Source organism: Alexandromys fortis, unplaced genomic scaffold (genome assembly GCF_014885135.2).
Source record: "Alexandromys fortis isolate MF-2015 unplaced genomic scaffold, M_Fortis_MF-2015_v1.1 scaffold_272, whole genome shotgun sequence".
Classification (NCBI taxonomy): domain Eukaryota; kingdom Metazoa; phylum Chordata; class Mammalia; order Rodentia; family Cricetidae; genus Alexandromys; species Alexandromys fortis.
In genome coordinates, this window is record NW_026068149.1 from 1,093,096 (window position 1) to 1,110,331 (window position 17,236).

Genomic DNA, 17,236 nt, shown 5'->3' on the forward strand with positions numbered 1-17,236 from the left:
GTACACTTATCCATTGCTGGTGGGAATGCAAACTTGTACAACCACTCTGGAAAGCAGTGTGGCGGTTTCTCAGAAAATTTGGGATCAACCTACCCATGGACCCAGCAATACCACTCTTGGGAATATACCCAAGAGAGGCCTTATCATGCAACAAAAATATATGCTCTACTATGTTCATAGCAGCATTGTTTGTAATAGCCAGAACCTGGAAACAACCTAGATGCCCCTCAATTGAAGAATGGATGAAGAAAGTATGGAATATATACATATTAGAGTACTACTCAGCAGTAAAAAACAAGGACTTCTTGAAGTTTGCAGGCAAATGGATGGAAATAGAAAACACTATCCTGAGTGAGGTAAGCCAGACCCAAAAAGAGGAACATGGGATGTTCTCACTCATATTTGGTTTCTAGCCATAAATAAAGGACATTGAGCCTACAATTCGGGTTCTTAGAGAAGCTAAAGAAGAAGGAGAACCCAAAGAAAAACATATAGGCATCCTCCTGAATATTAACCTTCATCAGGCGATGAAAGGAGACAGAGACAGAGACCCACATTGGAGCACCGGACTGAAATCTCAAGGTCCAAATCAGGAGCAGAAGGAGAGCGAACATGAGCAAGGAACTCAGGACTGCGAGGGGTGCACCCACACACTGAGACAATGGAGATGCTCTATCGGGAACTCACCAAGGCCAGCTGACCTGGGTCTGAAAAAGCCTGGGTTAAAACCGGTCTCACTGAACATAGCGGACAATGAGGACTACTAAGACATCAAGAACAGTGGCAATGGGTCTTTGATCCTACTGCATGTAGTGGCTTTGTGGGAGCCTAGGCAGTTTGGATGCTCACCTTACGAGACCTGGATGGAGGAGGGTTTTCCTCAGACTTCCCACGGGACGGAGAGCCCTGATTGCTCTTTGGGCTGAAGAGGGAGGGGGAACGTATTGGGGGAGGGGGAGGGAAAGGGGAGGCGGAGGTGGGGAAGAGACTGAAATATTTAGTAAATAAATAAATAAAGAAAAAAAAAAAAAGCAGCAGGGACCTTGTGCCTGCTCTCTCTTGCTTCTAGCTCCTGTTCAGGCTACTAGACTCTGTTTCTGTTTGAGCTCAGAGGAGTGTTGTTTAGGACGGTGATCTGTAAGTTGTCCCCTTAAATAAATAACCTTCTATTATCGGTAAAAAAAAAAAAAAAAAAAAAAAAAGTTCAACGGAGGATGCAGATAAGAAAATTCTAACCCTAAAATCACAAGATGAATGCTGGGTGTGCAGACCACGCATTGCTGTGTAGCCTTTTTCCTGCAATAAGGAATGATATAAATTCTCACCAGGAGCCAAGCTCACTGTGGGAGAGGCGTGAGTGCTGCCTAAAAGATAGAGGACTTGCAAGGTCACCATGACCCATTTCTCATTTTGCAGCAAGCTCAGAGGACATCTGTGACTCTGCCAACATAAAACAAGGATTATAGCCGGTTGCTTTGTGCGACATTTGTTAAACTTACATCTACAAGACTCTCCTTTGACAGCAGCGTTCTTACAGTCTGAACAGACAAACACTTAACAAAAGAACTACAAGTGTGCTGACCATTAGGAAGTGGAGATGTTGGTGTCCAGAAGTGGAAAACTCCTGGAAGAATGAAGTAGGCCTTAGCTCAGAGAAGGAAGGGAGAAGCTTCAAAGCCATGATCATCAAAATAGAGAGGCCTGCCTCAAATATTGTGATCTTTATTGCCCTTGAAATGATGGTGTATGAATGGATTCGGAGCCCTATAAAATGCAGAAGGGGATCAAATGACAGCTCATTCTTACAATTAAAATAAAAAAAAACTTACCAGTAAAAGTAATAGGTGAAATCCTGGTGGTTAGTCACTTTGTTTTTCATATTTGGTGTTGATAATTAAAATACCAGACAGTCTACTAGGTGTGGTACAATCGTAAACCCAGTTGGGTGTAACTTGAATTATCCATAAGAATCTAAAGCATACATGTGAGCACACGCACACTACACTCTGGCTCCTTTCCTCCCTTGCCCTAGAGTTTCTCCTGTCTTTGGCAGCGAGCACTCACTCACTCTCATCTTATGAACGGCCACGTCACAGTGCGTCTTCACTGTGTACATCAAATCAAGAAACTCCTATATAAAACTACCCGTTTGCTTTTCCTCCTGTCCTGAGCAACACGCTGAAATTAAAAGTCTAGTCATATCCTTCTCACGTTCTTTACTGCCTCTTAAAAACTGTAGTCTGGGGCAGTCCCAGCCTCCCGCAGAGCCTGGGAGATTAATGGACCCATCAGGAGATGGGTCAGAGGCAGCCTAGGGAGGCTGCTCTCCATGGTTCCTGAGTTACTGAGAAAACAGCACGAAAGAACTTAATGTTCAAATATCTGAGTAAAATTTAATTAGACCCGGAATGGAAGCTAAATGGGCATAGATGCCCTCACCCTTCGTTCTGTAAGGACAGAGGGACAGAGTGCCCAGAAGAAGTCAAGCACGTCCCCTGACACACAGACTGTCATGTAGGAACATCAAGGCCACAAAGCAGATTCCCAAGCCATATGTCAGGGGAAGAAATCAGCTAGCAAAGGTTTTAGACTCTGATACTACTAAAATTAATTTGAAGCCAAGATTTTCCATTTGCCAGTATGTTCTGAAGCAAGTCATTTAGCATCTCTGAGCCTGGAATTTTCATCTCAAAATAAAAAAGAGAACACCACTTCATAGGGTAATACTAAAGATCAGAAACCACTACATCTTTTGGCACAGATTAAGCTTAGTTCTTTCCTACTTACCCTTTCTTCCAGCCCATCTCCACTCCTTAGTGTCAGCTGCCAGTCTGAAAAACAAAATAAATAAATAAATAATAAATAAATAAATAAACCTTTATGCCAGGGACCTCCAGTGACCACACTGGATACAGACAAGCAATTTTCACTATTCTTACTGCCCCCAGTTTAAAACTGGGGTAGAGAGCTCTAAAAAGATAAAACACAAATGGCTGAGAAATACTTTAAGAAATATTCAACGTCCTTAACCATCAGGGAAATGCAAATTAAATCTACTTTGAGATGTCATCTTGCACCAGTCAGAATGGCCAAGATCAATATAACAAATAACAGCTCATGCTGGCAGGGATGCGAGGAAGGAGACAACGTATTCGTTGCTGGTAGGAGTGCAAACTTGCACCACTGTGGTAATCAGTGTAGCAGTTTCTCAGGAACCTGAGACTTGATCTACCTCAAGACCCAGCTATGCCACTTTTGGGGATATACCCAAAGAGCTCGACATCTTACTACAGAGATACTTGTCCAGTCATGTTCATTATTATTCTATGCATAATAGCCAGAAATTAGAAATATCCCAGATTTCTGATAAGGAAAATGTGGTGTATTTATACAATGAAACATTACCCAGCTTTCGTGAAATGTTCAGTAAACTGATGAAGCTAGAGAAAAAAGCATTCTGAGAGAGGTAATCCAGACCCCAAACGATAAATAACATGTGTTTTCTTTTATATGTAGATGTTGGCCATTAAACCATCAATATGTGTTCTAGAACCTGAATAACCACAGAAGTTAATTGGGTGCACAGTAAAGGACCAGGGAAGAGAACAGAGGAACTCAAGGAGAAATAGAATATATTTCTATGGAAATACTAGGGGGAAACTAAATAGGAGAGTTAAATAGGGCAGATAATGGGAGAAAAGGGGCAAACAAAGGAATATGGGGAAAAGCACTAACACTAAAGGCCACTTAACAAACCATATGGAAATATTCTATTGAAAAATGTTCATAATGGAATCCTAGTGGAGTCACCATGTAATAGGTCAGACAGTGTCTTCACTCGACATCTTATGCCACCAGGTAAAAGATGAAGCGCCACAGCTGGGCAGTGGTGACGCAAACCTTTAATCCCAGCACTTGGGTGGCAGAGGCAGGCGGATCTCTGTAAGTTCAAGGCCAGCCTGGTCTACAAAGTGAGTACCAGGACTCCAAAGCTACACAGAGAAGCCTTGTCTCAAACATCCAAGAAAAAAAAAAAACTCATTTTAAAAAAAGATCCAGTGCCATACATAAATGGGCTACATCTGGCTGAGTCACTGGCCAAAGAAATACTATGGAGCACCCCCTCTCCCCCCAAAAAAATTCCTCCAATGATCCCCCACTCCCTCACATTTGTGATATCTTCTTCAATTATTGTTACATAGATATGAATATATATACAATCTGCTGAGTCTGCTTAGTTCTGTTTGCATGTATATGTATTTATGGCTGACCACTTAGCATTGATGAGAATATCAAGGGACCCACTTCAGATAATAAAAATGAAGTTTTAATTTAAATATGAGTTTCCATGTCAGATGGGGAAATTATAGCCTTTGAGAAAATCAGGAAAACATGTTTAAAACATCAACCCTGCAAACTAGAAAGAAAAGTTGAACCTTTTATTTTTCTATAGTGAACTTTTTCTCATGCCTAAAGAAATAAGATCACCACCACCCAGCTGAGCTAACAGGAAACTAAATCTCTCTCACATGCCCAGCACCTCTGTCACCTTCCCTTGCTCAACTCTTCAAGTAAAGCCAAGTTACATATATTCCTTTCTGCAACTTCAGCCAGCCTCGCCTTCCCCTCAGTCACTGCCCCAGTTGAGGACTCATCGCTGTCCCACTTCTGATCCATCCTCTGATGGATAAGAGGGAACTCGTTGTTACTAAGATGTGTGTGCATGTACGTGTGTGAGCGTGCATGCGGATGTGAACACACATGTGCACATGCACACCTGTGGAAGCCAGAACAGTTTCTAGTTTGATGGATCTATGGACTGAAGTTAACTGCAGTTTCAAGCCACAATATGGGTGCTGGGAACTTAACTCTGGCCCACTCTGGTCCTCTGCAAAAGCAGTATACTCTTTGAGCCACCGAGCCACCTCTCCAAACCCGGAAGGGAGGTTTTCAATATTCCATCTATCTCTGATTCTTTCATATCACTGTCAAGAGTTATTAATATAAGCAAGGCCAGCTGAACTCCTCTCCTAGAACTGAAATACAGAGACTGGGAAATGGGCTCCTCAGATCTTTGCCCAGGAAGGAAAGGCTGTCTGAAGTAAGAGAGGCTAGGGATGGCATTCTGAGAGAAGGGGGGACTGAGCAAAGATGAGCCGAGGGAAGTCCTGGAAGTCTTTGGTTCTCATCCCCGGTGTGATTCCTTAATGTTACCTTTTGTTTTTATCAACTACGGAAACCAGTAAACTGTGCTGAAAGAAAAGGAAAGACAGACAGGCAGAATGGCAGACAGACAAGCAACGGTTTTGCCCAGCTTTTGTTTGTCTCCTCGTTATCTCTAAAGTATGTTTGTGAGCCTGGAAGTGTTAGCCCTTGACATTATGCCTTCTGTCTGCTGTCTCTGTCCTGCTTCACCATTCTCCCTTACTACATTCAGAATTCAGAGCAGGATAGACACTGAGCTGCACGTGACTGTCCTTGGTAATGCCACTGTAAATGTTGTAACCGCTGCAGTGGTTTCACCATGCTCGGCACAGGCCTCTGATGCTCTTCCCTCTGCATGCCGAGCCTCTAATGCAGCTCAACTGGAGCAAACAAGCAGCTTTATAACCCCCTTTGACTTTCTGCTTTCTCCTACCCAGTGAGGGCAAGGAAGAGCCACCTTTGTCTTCTGTCCATAAAGAGCATAGGACCTGGGAACACTCAGCAGGAAGTCGCAAACATTTGCTAAATAAACAAATGCATGAATATACCAAGACATGACAGTTTAGAAATCTTGAAAATTAGACTCTATGACCTTGCTTGAAAAGATCCTCAATGCATACAGAATAGGAATGTTCTTTCCCTTAGTGTGGAAGCCAGCAATATACAGACACTCAACTTACAGGTTACATTTTCTTACGACTGAGCTTATCCCTTTCAAGAGTTGAATATTAGCTTTTAATTGAATCCCCATCTAACTAGTGATTTAATAAATTCAAGGGAATAAACCCTCTTTGCATATCAACAGAGGTGAATGCAATTCAATATTTCTATTTAATTAAGCATTTTTGTGCTCTAATAGTCAAATTGCTGGAGGAGATGTCATTTCCATAAGCTTGCAAACCGAAGAAGCTCAGTAATTTACTTGAATAACTTTTAAGAGCTTCCCACCCCAAGAGAAGAGAGTTTCCTGACACCATCCTAAAAGTCCCCATATTGTACATCACTCCCGTTCAAGGCAATGGCTCAGAGGTGCAAACTTTTTATCATATTTATCCCAATCCCTCATCCCCTAATCCCCTCACCCTCTCATCTCTCGACAGAGGTTTCTGTCCCTCCCAGTTCCGCAGCCCGTCCAGTCCCAAACACACAGAGGTCTATGTTAATTACAACATTGGTTGGCCAATAACTCTAGCGTATTCCTAGCAAATGCTTACATCTTAAATTAGCCCATTTCTATGATTTTATAATTTACTATGAGGTTTGTGGCTTACCAGCAAGGTTCCAGCTAGCAGCTCACATCTTTTTCCTCTGGCAGCTCCATGGCTTCTCCATGACTCTTTCTCCCAGCATTCAATTTAATTTTCCCACCTAGCTCTACTCTTCTAAGTCACTGACCAAAGCAGCTTTATTCATTAACCAATAAAAGCAACACATATACATAAGGATTTCCCACATCACTCAACCATGTAGAGAGGGTCTCCACCTTTTAAAGTTCATGTCAGAAGCCCTGTCCTCCATTAAGCCTGCCTGGAATCAAGAAATACTCATCTAAATTTATCAAAAACCTGCTCGTTTTCATGCTCTAAAGTGTGATAGTTCTGTTAACTCATTTCTGACCTTAACAGAATGAATGAGCCTTGTAATTTACTGAAAAGGGAAAAGCCTGAGTCTTAGAGTCAGGGAAACCTGTGGAGACCATTACGCTTGTTGAATGACATGGAAGTGCCCATTGTCACTCTGGAGTCTAGCATCTCTATTTGTTGAATAGAGATGGTTTTACCTGCCCAGGCTGGCACATGTTGAGTTTCTGCCCAAAGCATTGTTTACACCGTGATGTTTAGAACTAGAAAGCCATTGTACGATCACACCAAAATAAATCACTGATGAACACACTCGATCCTCTTTGGGCAAAATGTGAATCACTGACCCACAGCCACTGCCAGACTATTTATATAAATCAAAGAGAAAAGGATTTTCAAATATGACTCTGTGTGCTGCCGAATTTGACTCTACCAGGTCAGGTTGAGCATAAGTTAGTGGCTTACCCACTGATATTGATAGGAAGCCAGTATTGAAAAATTATAAACAATGCGGCCAGAAGCACCTCCCTAGTCAAATAGATGGCCAGACATGGAGAATTATATAAATACAAACTCCTGGGACACATAAATTGGCCTATAAGAAGGGGAGTAAGAAAAGGGTGCACATACCAAACTGCAAGCACCTGGCAACTTAGGTCTGTCAGAATCAAGCAAGAAAGATTGCCTTTTTGTCTTGTTGAAAGCAATTACCCTACCTCGAGAGTGATGGAAAAGGTAAATGCATTTAGTTGATGCATCCAGGGACTCATATACTGGTTACATTTTTATTGCTGTGATAGAGCGCCATTAACAAGACAACTTAAAAAATAATATGTTTAATTGGATTTGCAATTTCAGAGGGCTAGCTAGAGTTGATAATGGCGAAGTCAAGGCATGGTGGAAGTAAAAGCTAGGAGTTCGTTTACCTTTCAAACTATAAGTAGGAGTCAGAGAGCACACTGGAAATGGTGGGGTATAGCAGGCTTTCTTGGGGCTGCTCACACAAAAAAAATGACACAGACTTATTATTAATTATGAAAGCTCAGCCTATAGCTTAGGCTTGTTTCTAACTAGCTCTTATGACATAACCCATTTCTAGTCGTCTTTGTGCCGCAGGATTCATGGCTTTTACCTCTCCTCCCTCATGCCCTCTCTGTGTCCACCTGGTGACCCCCACCTTTCTTCTTCCCAGAGCTCTCTCTGTGCAAAAGTCCCAGCTATAGCTCCTGGGGTTTAGCTTTTTATTAAATCGATCAAACATATCTTTACACGGTGTAATGAAATATCTCGTAACAATGTGAGTCTTTTAAAGCCTCAAAACCTGCCTCTGTGACATACCACCTCCTAATCCTTCCCAAACATTCCTATCAACTTGGGATCAAGTATTCAAACATATGGGCTCATGGAACTTATTCTCATTCAAACTATCACAACTAGTCTACCTGAACCCATAGCAACCAGTAACAAAAGGGACAAAAAAGCTTTGGAGGTGAGGCTCAGACTGTGATGGTCTGCTTTGCCTCCACCTGCAGTGTTCTCTCTGTTGCAGAGAAAGAACTGAAGCGTAAGAGTTTCAGTGATGTTTGCTAGTATGCATCTGACTTGGACGAGAATGGAGCACTGCCTGGCTCTAAGCTCTGTCCTCAAAGCCTGAAACTCACGACATTCCACACTGAGAGCTTCCGTTTCTTCATTTAGAATAATAGAAAACTCACTATTATGGGAAATAGAAAACAACAAAACCATTAACATGTGGCAGTTGGTATTGTTGTTTAATATTGCTAAATGGTCAATAGTATTATGAGTGGGTACTCTCGGAGATTGGAAAGCCAAATATAAACCTTATCATGATGGCCTACTTAAGACAGGATTGCACCTGGAATTGTTTATCTTTTAGTCTGTATACTGTGATTTTCTCTTCTCCCTCTTTTTTATTGTTTTCTTTTCAATGATTCTTGAAAAAAGTAAGGTGTGTTCCAGATCTGAAATTAATCCGAGATGTATAATCTATGCAAAGCTATAAATATAAGAAATGTAGTGTACATGAGGGAACGTGCCGTCTTTCAACAACAAAGCCTGGGCATTTGCTTTCAAAGTCATATGATACTCTTCTCTGCACAATATTCTCCTCCGTGGAGACACAACTAAGGGCACATTTAGCAAGAGAAGTGGCGTACCCCAAATTGCCATCAGCTGGCAAAGCAGTTAATTCAACCAGGTCCATTGAAATCAAACAAAACTCGCTTTTCTGGTTGAAAGCAACAACCATAGCTAGGGTATGGTCAACAAAGAAAATCAGTGTGGTGCCCAGGCTGTTTCCTGCTTGATGCCTGAGCAGTGGTTTGGTATGGTACTGATGCTGTCTTGTTCACCCTTTGCCTTCACCATGCGGTTCCGTAGACCCCATGGGATTATAGACCACAGTGCTCTGCATAATTCAGAGAACAAGTTCCACATTAGCTTGTCCCTCAAGAAAGCAAACTGGTGTGCTGAGGCAGAGAATCACAAGTTTAAGATCAGCTTTGGGCTTCGTAATGAAGCCCTATCTTGAAGGAAAAAAAAAAAAAACAGCAACTTGGAGCCCAGCCCTCTGATTGATGTCTGACATATGATCATTCCTGTCTTGGAGAATTCTAAAAACAGTTGCACAGTTCAGTAAAAAGACAGGAAAACTGGATCTGGGGAAAGACCATTCCCCAAAATAAAAATGGAGGAAAAATGGATTGCAGAAAAAGTGTAAAGTCCTTCTTTCAGTATTGTTTTATTATTTTCAGCACCCTCTTTGTACCAGACAGGATGTCAGGCTCCCAGGATACAAAGTCAAAATGCTACATGGTCCTTTTTGCAATGCTGAGAGCCTCACTGATTAAAGTGCAGGGTGATTGGATGGAAATCGCACAGCTTGTCAGGAACGTTTGAGACAGAACTCCTAGCATGCACCTTGAAAGACAGGCAAGAGTTTGCCATCAAGAACAAAGCGGGCATAAGGCACAAGTTAGCATGATGTGTCAGGGAAAGTTCAGGCCAATCAGAGAGACTCCCACAATGATTTGAGAATCATTGCTGAAGAATAATGGGTGAGATTTTGTTTCCAGCTAAGTACTGAATTCCTCCTGCCATCCCTGGATCGTTGTTTCTTCCTACACATTTATTAAGGCAGCCTTTCTCCCGGCAGCGGTTCTGAGATTTCTGTTACTTCTGCCTCGTGTAACTTGCTGAGGAGTGAAGATTAATGTATCTCCATCCCATGGCTCCCATTACATGCCAAAATGTGATGACAAGAGCTGCGAAGGATTTTTTTTTCTGAGAAAAGTAACTACCAAAGCCCTTGGCAGAATGTGTTTTATCATCTTGTGTTATTAACAGCAAGAGGAACCGTGGTCTCCACCCTGTAGGCCCTCTCCTCCAGTGCTAGTGAGCCATCTGCAATCAATCAAGGGGGTGGGTGTTTGAGTTCTCGATGGGCACTCTCTGTTGGGTTTCCTCCCTGTGTGAGTAGAGAAGAGATGGTGCATGACGGGGCTATTTATTGAGAGTGTGACTTTTGTACCCTCTCCATGACAAAGCAGCCAGAGTCCACCCTGGGCTCATTTGGGGATTATGATATCCTACCTTCTCAGAGCTCAGCACAGAGGCCTGCATCAACAAGGCCATTTATCTAAGAAAGAGCATCTTCATCAAAGTCCCTCCTTTGGGTTATCTTCATTTTTCATCCCTGATTTCTTCCGTGTCCTCTTAATTTGGAAGTTTTTCCAGTTCACAAACATTACTGCTTCTACAGCCAACAGTGACTTCACAGCTAGAAATCAAAAATGTTTTAGGAGACTGTCTTACCATTAACCAGTACTTTCTTATTTATAAAAGTTTCTTACGTCCATTACTTGGTATCCAAAACACACGGCCTCTCCGTTCATGCAAATCTTGATTTTTTTTCACTGTATTCAATGATCCTAGTAAACTTCAGCCCCTGTGTTAGAACTTTTTGATGGTTCTTTACCTTGGGTCTCAAAGCTAGTTCTGTATGCCTACTAGCAGCTTCCTGCACCAGTTATTTTTCTACTAACTAATGTGATAACAAATAACTCGTCATCTGCCTAATAATATCGGGCTATAGTGGTAGACTGAGACCAGCCCCGCTGTAGGCAGAGAGGCTTCATTCAGTAACTGGTAGAAACAGGTGCAGACCCAGAGCCAAACATTAGGTGGAGCTCAGAGAATCCTATGAAAAAGGGGGAGGAAAGATTCGAGGAGCTAGAAGTGTCAAGGACACCACAAGAAAATCCACAGAATCAGCTAACCTGGACTCCTAGGGGCTGACAGAGACTGAACCGGCAGCCAGGGAGCCTTTATGAGACTCACCTAGGCACTCTTTTTATATATTGTAGTTGTATAATGTGGTCTTACTGGGGTTCTCCTAACAGTGGGAGCAGGGGCTGTCTCTTGACTCTTTTGCTTGCTTTTGGGACCCTATTCTTCATACTGGGTCGCATCGTCCAACTTGAATACGAGGGGAGATGTCTAGTCTTACTGCAACTTGATATGCTATGATTGGTTGATAGCCATGAGAGGCCCGCCCTCTTCTGAATAGAAATGGAGGAGGGGTGAATGGGGGAACAGAGAGGAGGTGGGGAGAGGGACTAGGATGAAAGGAGGGAGGGGAAACTGTGGAGAGGATGTAAAACAACAATAACGATAATAATTTTTAAAACAAATAACCTTCATCTTGGTGCCTTATAACAGCTTAATTCCCAAATGCCTTGCAGGTTGACACAGGTTGGCTGCAGCGGCTCTCTGTCTTATTTTTTTAATCCAGGCTGGAAAAGAGACCTATGGTACATGCCATTCTAGTACAGTTAGGGAAAGAGCAACAACAGATCCAGTGACATTTCTTAATGTTTGTAGGAACATTCCCTAGGTCTTTGTTTTACACAGCATGTCTTTGTTTAGTTATATGGGTTCTTCTACAAAGAATGATAATTTATAGAAAGAATACAAGTTATTATTCATTGCATGTTTCTAATTACAACAAGAAGCATAGGATAGAAACCTTAAGCAGAGGACAAACAGTAGTTAGAGAGTGTCTTGGTTTTTAAAAACACTTAACACCACTAGAATGACATCCTACAAACCCGGGGTGCAGTGGACGACTGGGGTTCTCGCAAAAGAGCTCTCCTGAGTTGGAACTGTTACAAAAGCATAAGGTGCGAGCGAGCACAGGTCCATGTAAGGCTGGTGAGTCTTCAATGTGGACAGTTGCAGACAGCGTTAAACTACCAGCTTCTGAAGCGGACCATGGCCAGTGATGAGTGCACCCCCATTGCTATCAAGCCCGATGGGGTCCAGCATGGTTCTTGTGGGAGAATTCATCAAGCATTCTGAACAGTAAAGGCGCTTTGGCAATTCCAGACATATATACACAGTGGTATATATGTCGTTCTGATTATTGGAATCCCAGCTTTATCTCATGTTTCTCCCATTCCTATTCCTCCCCCTCCCCTGATGCAGGGAGGGGGAAACATCTGGGGAAATGGCTCAGTGGTTAAGAGCACTTTCTGCTCTTCCAGAAGATCTGAATTCAGACCCTGGCACTCGCATGGGTTGGGTCACAGCTGCCTGTGCCTCCAGTTCCTTGGTATACAGTGCCCTCTTCTGGCCACTGTGAGCACCTGCAAGCAGGTAGAAACCACAATGACAAACACACATAAATGAAAAATAAAAGTAGTTTCTAAAAGAAAATTTTAACCCAATAGCATATAGAAAGAAAGCAGTATGTCATAAATACTATCCCAATAAAAAAGCTAATTTTGAAAATGTATACACAGTGTATGGGTGCACCCCTCGCGGTCCTGACACATTTGTGTGCTTGTAAGTGCGTAGGAAAAAAGTCGTTTTTCTCATAGTTATGTAACATCTGAGTACTTTGCACGGTATTCTTGTGATTTTTTTTTCTAGAAAAGCCTTTCAAGCATGTGATAATAACCATGCATTTTTATAATAGGAGAGAAACAATGTCATAAGACCGAAGGAAATTTCCAAAAGGGGAGGCTATCTGACAGTGAGATGTAGAATTTGTTAGGCCCTCCGAGGTCATATGTGGGGCTACTCGATGCTCAGAAAAGGGATAGCATTTCAGAGGCAGCCCCACCTGGTGACACTAGCAAGTCCTCACCAGAAACATGGTTATGGACCTTGGAGGCACAAAGGTGGCCTTTGACTCAAGGCAGTGAAAGGGATCTCAGGTACAAACCCCCTTCTCCTCCACACCGTCAGGGCTCTCCTCCTCTAGGTAGCCCACCCTCCGGGCAGCAGTCAGAGTTCACTGAGCACTGTCTTCACTGGGCTTCTGTGTCTGCTGTATCCATGGCCGTGCTCCGTGCAAGGAACTGGCACAGTCAGCTGCCTGAGAATTCTCCAAGGGAGTTTTCTTCTAGAGAACAAAGGACAGAAGCAGAACAGAGATATCGCAATATTTCCACACGTGACGATTCAATAGGAAGGTATTTATACGCCCCCCCCCCCCCCCAGGAGACTGTTGTTCAACCGAGACAGGGAATCATTACACCGAAGCATTCCTAAGCCTAACCCACATCAGGTTATGCTTACATTCTGGGGAGATGGTAATATCTTTTCTAACTTCAGAATCGTTTTTATATCCCCCGTCATATTCCCCGTCAACCATGACTGAGGTACAATGCTGCTCTGAAGGAGGCATTCAACAAATATTTTAAGTCAAGGAGTAATAAATATGCACACAGATCAAAAAGAAAAGGACTGACATTTTCCCTTAGAGACTAAAATGTGCGCCATGTCGTTGAATGATTCTGATATGCGACATTTACTTTATTTTTATTTTTAATTTTGAGATTGTAATTACACCTTTACTTTACTTTCCTCTCTCCAACCCTGCCATGTTCCCTTCTCTTTCAGCTTCATGGATATGTGACATTTATACTGTGTCTTATAATTTACAAACTGATTTCTCTGTTGTTACTGAAGTTGATTAAAAAAAACTCACCACAGAAATTTATTATTGCCATTACTATTACTTTTCCTGCCATTTAAGTTGTCAAGCCTAATTAATTAGACTACTTACCAAACCTCGAGTCTTTGTTTTGTCCAAATCCATGAACTCAAAGTCAAGTCTCAAAAACAAACCAAAAGAAAGTCTTGTTTCTTTCCCACCACTTTTCCAAAAACAATTTTTTTTTTGAGTAGAGAAATATCTTCCCTTAGTTTAAATGGAGGGTAAAAATCCTGAGAGTGGAAATAAATTTTGTGTAAATAATACACTTGTCACTGAGCCGGCCCGTGATAAATCTGTAGAGACTGAAGAGTCATTCCCGTCTGGTCACACAAGATAAATGTTTGCATTTGGCGGGGGAAGAAAAGGATGCCATAGCAGCCGAGGGCCCAGGAGTCTCCAGAAGATGTTGTCATTGCCTTCAGTGACTTGATCTCTGTGGTGATTAATGGAGACTCTCTGCACAGTGGTATTTAATCTCTGAGTTTGGGGAGTTAAATTTAAACACACAAGCAATAGAAGAAATTTCTCGTCAAAGACAAGATCTTGGGTCAGTGGCTCCAGTCCACAAAGGATGTGTAAAATTTGGCTAATGCAAGAAGGTGAGAGCAAAATGTGGACAGCCCTCCCTCAGTTTACCCCCAAGTCCTGATACTGATTGGACTTTTAGAAAGAATGAGTCAAGTAGTCAATAGCGTTCTTCCCTGAAAGGCTACATGTAATCAGGGATTAGACAGGGTTTCTAAGTCATGGGAGAATTCATACGGGGAAGGAGAGGCATTCAGTAGTCACGGGGAAATTCACACGGGGAAGGAGAGGCATTTTGTAGCATCCTGGGTTCTGCCATCATCTTCAGATGACACCACTTGATGACTGTGAGTCTTTCAGAGTCTAGAAGACTCAACTCTCCAGTCAAGTTGTGTGACATCGTCACAGCACCGGGACTCCTGCTTAGCATCAACTAACTCTGCCGCCAGTCCCTTCTTCTTCTTTCCCATGCCGTAGCCCGAGTTTTTGTTTCAAATTTTCTTTTAACTGAAAGGGGGATGCGATGAGAACAGAAACTACTGTAAACCTTATCGCCGTTTCTTCCTACCAGTTTTATCTCTGTTTCTTCCTGTACCTCCTGCAAAGAGGGCATGATGAAAATGGTTCCCCCCTGAAGGATCTTTAGTTTGAAAATTTAAAAGAGACTCGCAAGCTGCTTCCATGCCTCGCCAGTCCTTCCAATTGAGTCCAATCTGTCTGCCACATCTCACCTGCTACATGTCTTTTGCAACCTTTTACTCAATGCTTCCTGGGTCCTGTTGGCTCTTTGCCCTATTCTCCACCCCTGCTATTTCTGCCATTCCGCTCCCTGCTTCCGATCATTGCTTGCAGTGCCTGGCCCCAAGGTTCAGGGCTTTACTCTGCATGGGCCCTATCCCCCTGGACCTTTCTCATCTGAGGGGATAGTCCTAGCAGTCTGGACTGACCAACTCAGCTAATCCCCAGACACACATCCAGGCTTTGATCTGGCACACCCCAACATCTATCCCATCTATAACCCGCTGGAGCCTTAAAGAGACTGGCCCTGTAGAACCATAGACTCAGGATCTCCATGACTTTGGCAATAGCAGGATAGGCAAGAGTAGTTTCAATGAGGGTCTAGCATTGATGATGGGCCAGGAGCCAGCATTATTGAAGCTGACCAGCAACACATGATACAAAGAACATTTGCAAGTGAAGCTGTTTGGACAAAATGGTCTATTGCATGATAGACCGCAGCTCCCAGTGCCACTAACATGAATGAAGAGGAAGATGAGAGGCAGGAAAGGAGGAGGAGGAAGGTGACTTTTTGTTGTGGAATATTATTCTAATAAGGCAAAGATGTGTTCCATTTGTTTATGCTATGGAATACTATTTTAACTATGTAAGGGTGCATTGCATTTATTTCTGCTGTCTTTGTTAATGACGTAAAGATGTGTTACATTGGTTTTTTTCTGCATTTGTTTAATTATGTAAAGATGTGTTACATTTGTTTCACCTTACCTGGCTAAGGCACAGGATTGGTCTAATAAAAACTGAATGACCGATAGCTAGGAGAGAGAGAGAGAGAGAGAGAGAGAGAGAGAGAGAGAGAGAGNCTGGCAGGCAGAGAAAATAAAAGGAGGAGAAATCTAGACTCGGGAGAAGAAGGAAGAGAATGAGGGAGAAAGAGGCAGGGACATGCCAGGGACCAGAATCCAGGCAGCTGACAGCCAGCCAGAAAAGAGAAGCAATAATGTAAGACATGCAGAAAGAGAGAAGCAAGAGAGAAAACTAATGAGAGAAAAAGGTAAAAAAGTCCCAAGGCAAAACATAAAGAAAAAAACAGGACGATCTAAGTCATAAGAGCTGGCAAAAAATAAGAACTAAGATAAGGTTGAATTTTCAAAACTAATAAATATCTGTGCCATGATCGGGGGGCTGGGTGGTGGCTCAAAGGAAAGCCTGTTACAGTTTTTTGTTTGTTTTTAGTTAATATTCTTATTTGCATTTTTATTTTTAATATTTATTTAAATTTTCCTTTTGGATGGACATAACAAGGGTGAAGAGCAGTTATGGCGGGACTGGAAAATGAGGGGGATTGGGGTACATGATGTGAAATTCCCATGGTTTCAATAAAAATTATGTTTGACAAATGAAAGAAAGAAAACTACCTTAAGCAATGTATTTCTGATCACTTGAAGTTTTCAAATAAATAGCTCGGGCTGGTTTCCTTACTGAATGATGACTATTGTCTGCTCCATCATTATGAGTCTGGCCCACATATAAAGCTTTTTAAAAGGGATTACATAAAACCCATTAAAATCTTTAGCAACATCTGCTCTGTGTCAGGCACTGACCTTGGCATTTGAAAGACAACTTGATTATGACATTGGTCCTGCCATTAGGATGCTCAAGTGCTAATGGAAGAGATAAAGATGCAGCCCTCTCAATGCGACAAGGTGTGTACTTCCATAAAGTGGGGTGACTGGATTTCGATAGATAAACAAAAGCAGTAGAAGGAATATAGAGTTCTAGTTTGCTTTCTGGTCATCTGATAAAAAGAAAAACTGATGAAAACTAACTGGTGAAGGAAAGTGTTTATTTGTCTTACATATCCCAAGTCACAATCCATTGAAGGAAACCAAGGCAGGAACTCTACACAGAAACCTGAAGGTCAAAACTTCCAAGGTCAGAACTAAGGCAGGGTACTTGGGGGAGTGCTGCTTACTGGCTTGCTCCTTGCGGTGGTTTGCTCAGCCTGATTTCTTATAGAACCCAGGACCCCAAGACCAGCCATCCAGGGGTAATACTTCCCACATCAATCATTAATTAAGAAAATGCCCGACAAATATGCTTATAGGTAATCTGATGAAGATCCGCTTCCTAGATAACTCTAGCTTGTGTCACGTTGACACAAAAC

General features: G+C 42.4%; 1 long non-coding RNA gene across 1 annotated transcript; it reads right to left on the minus strand.

The window, feature by feature from the left end:
* Positions 1-2,789: 2,789 nt before the first annotated feature.
* Positions 2,790-11,912, minus strand: LOC126491511 (uncharacterized). The gene is made up of 3 exons (XR_007589409.1): positions 11,502-11,912; positions 10,398-10,584; positions 2,790-2,831 (listed from the first exon to the last, which is right to left on the minus strand). It is a non-coding gene; the product is annotated as an uncharacterized lncRNA (long non-coding RNA).
* Positions 11,913-17,236: the final 5,324 nt, after the last annotated feature.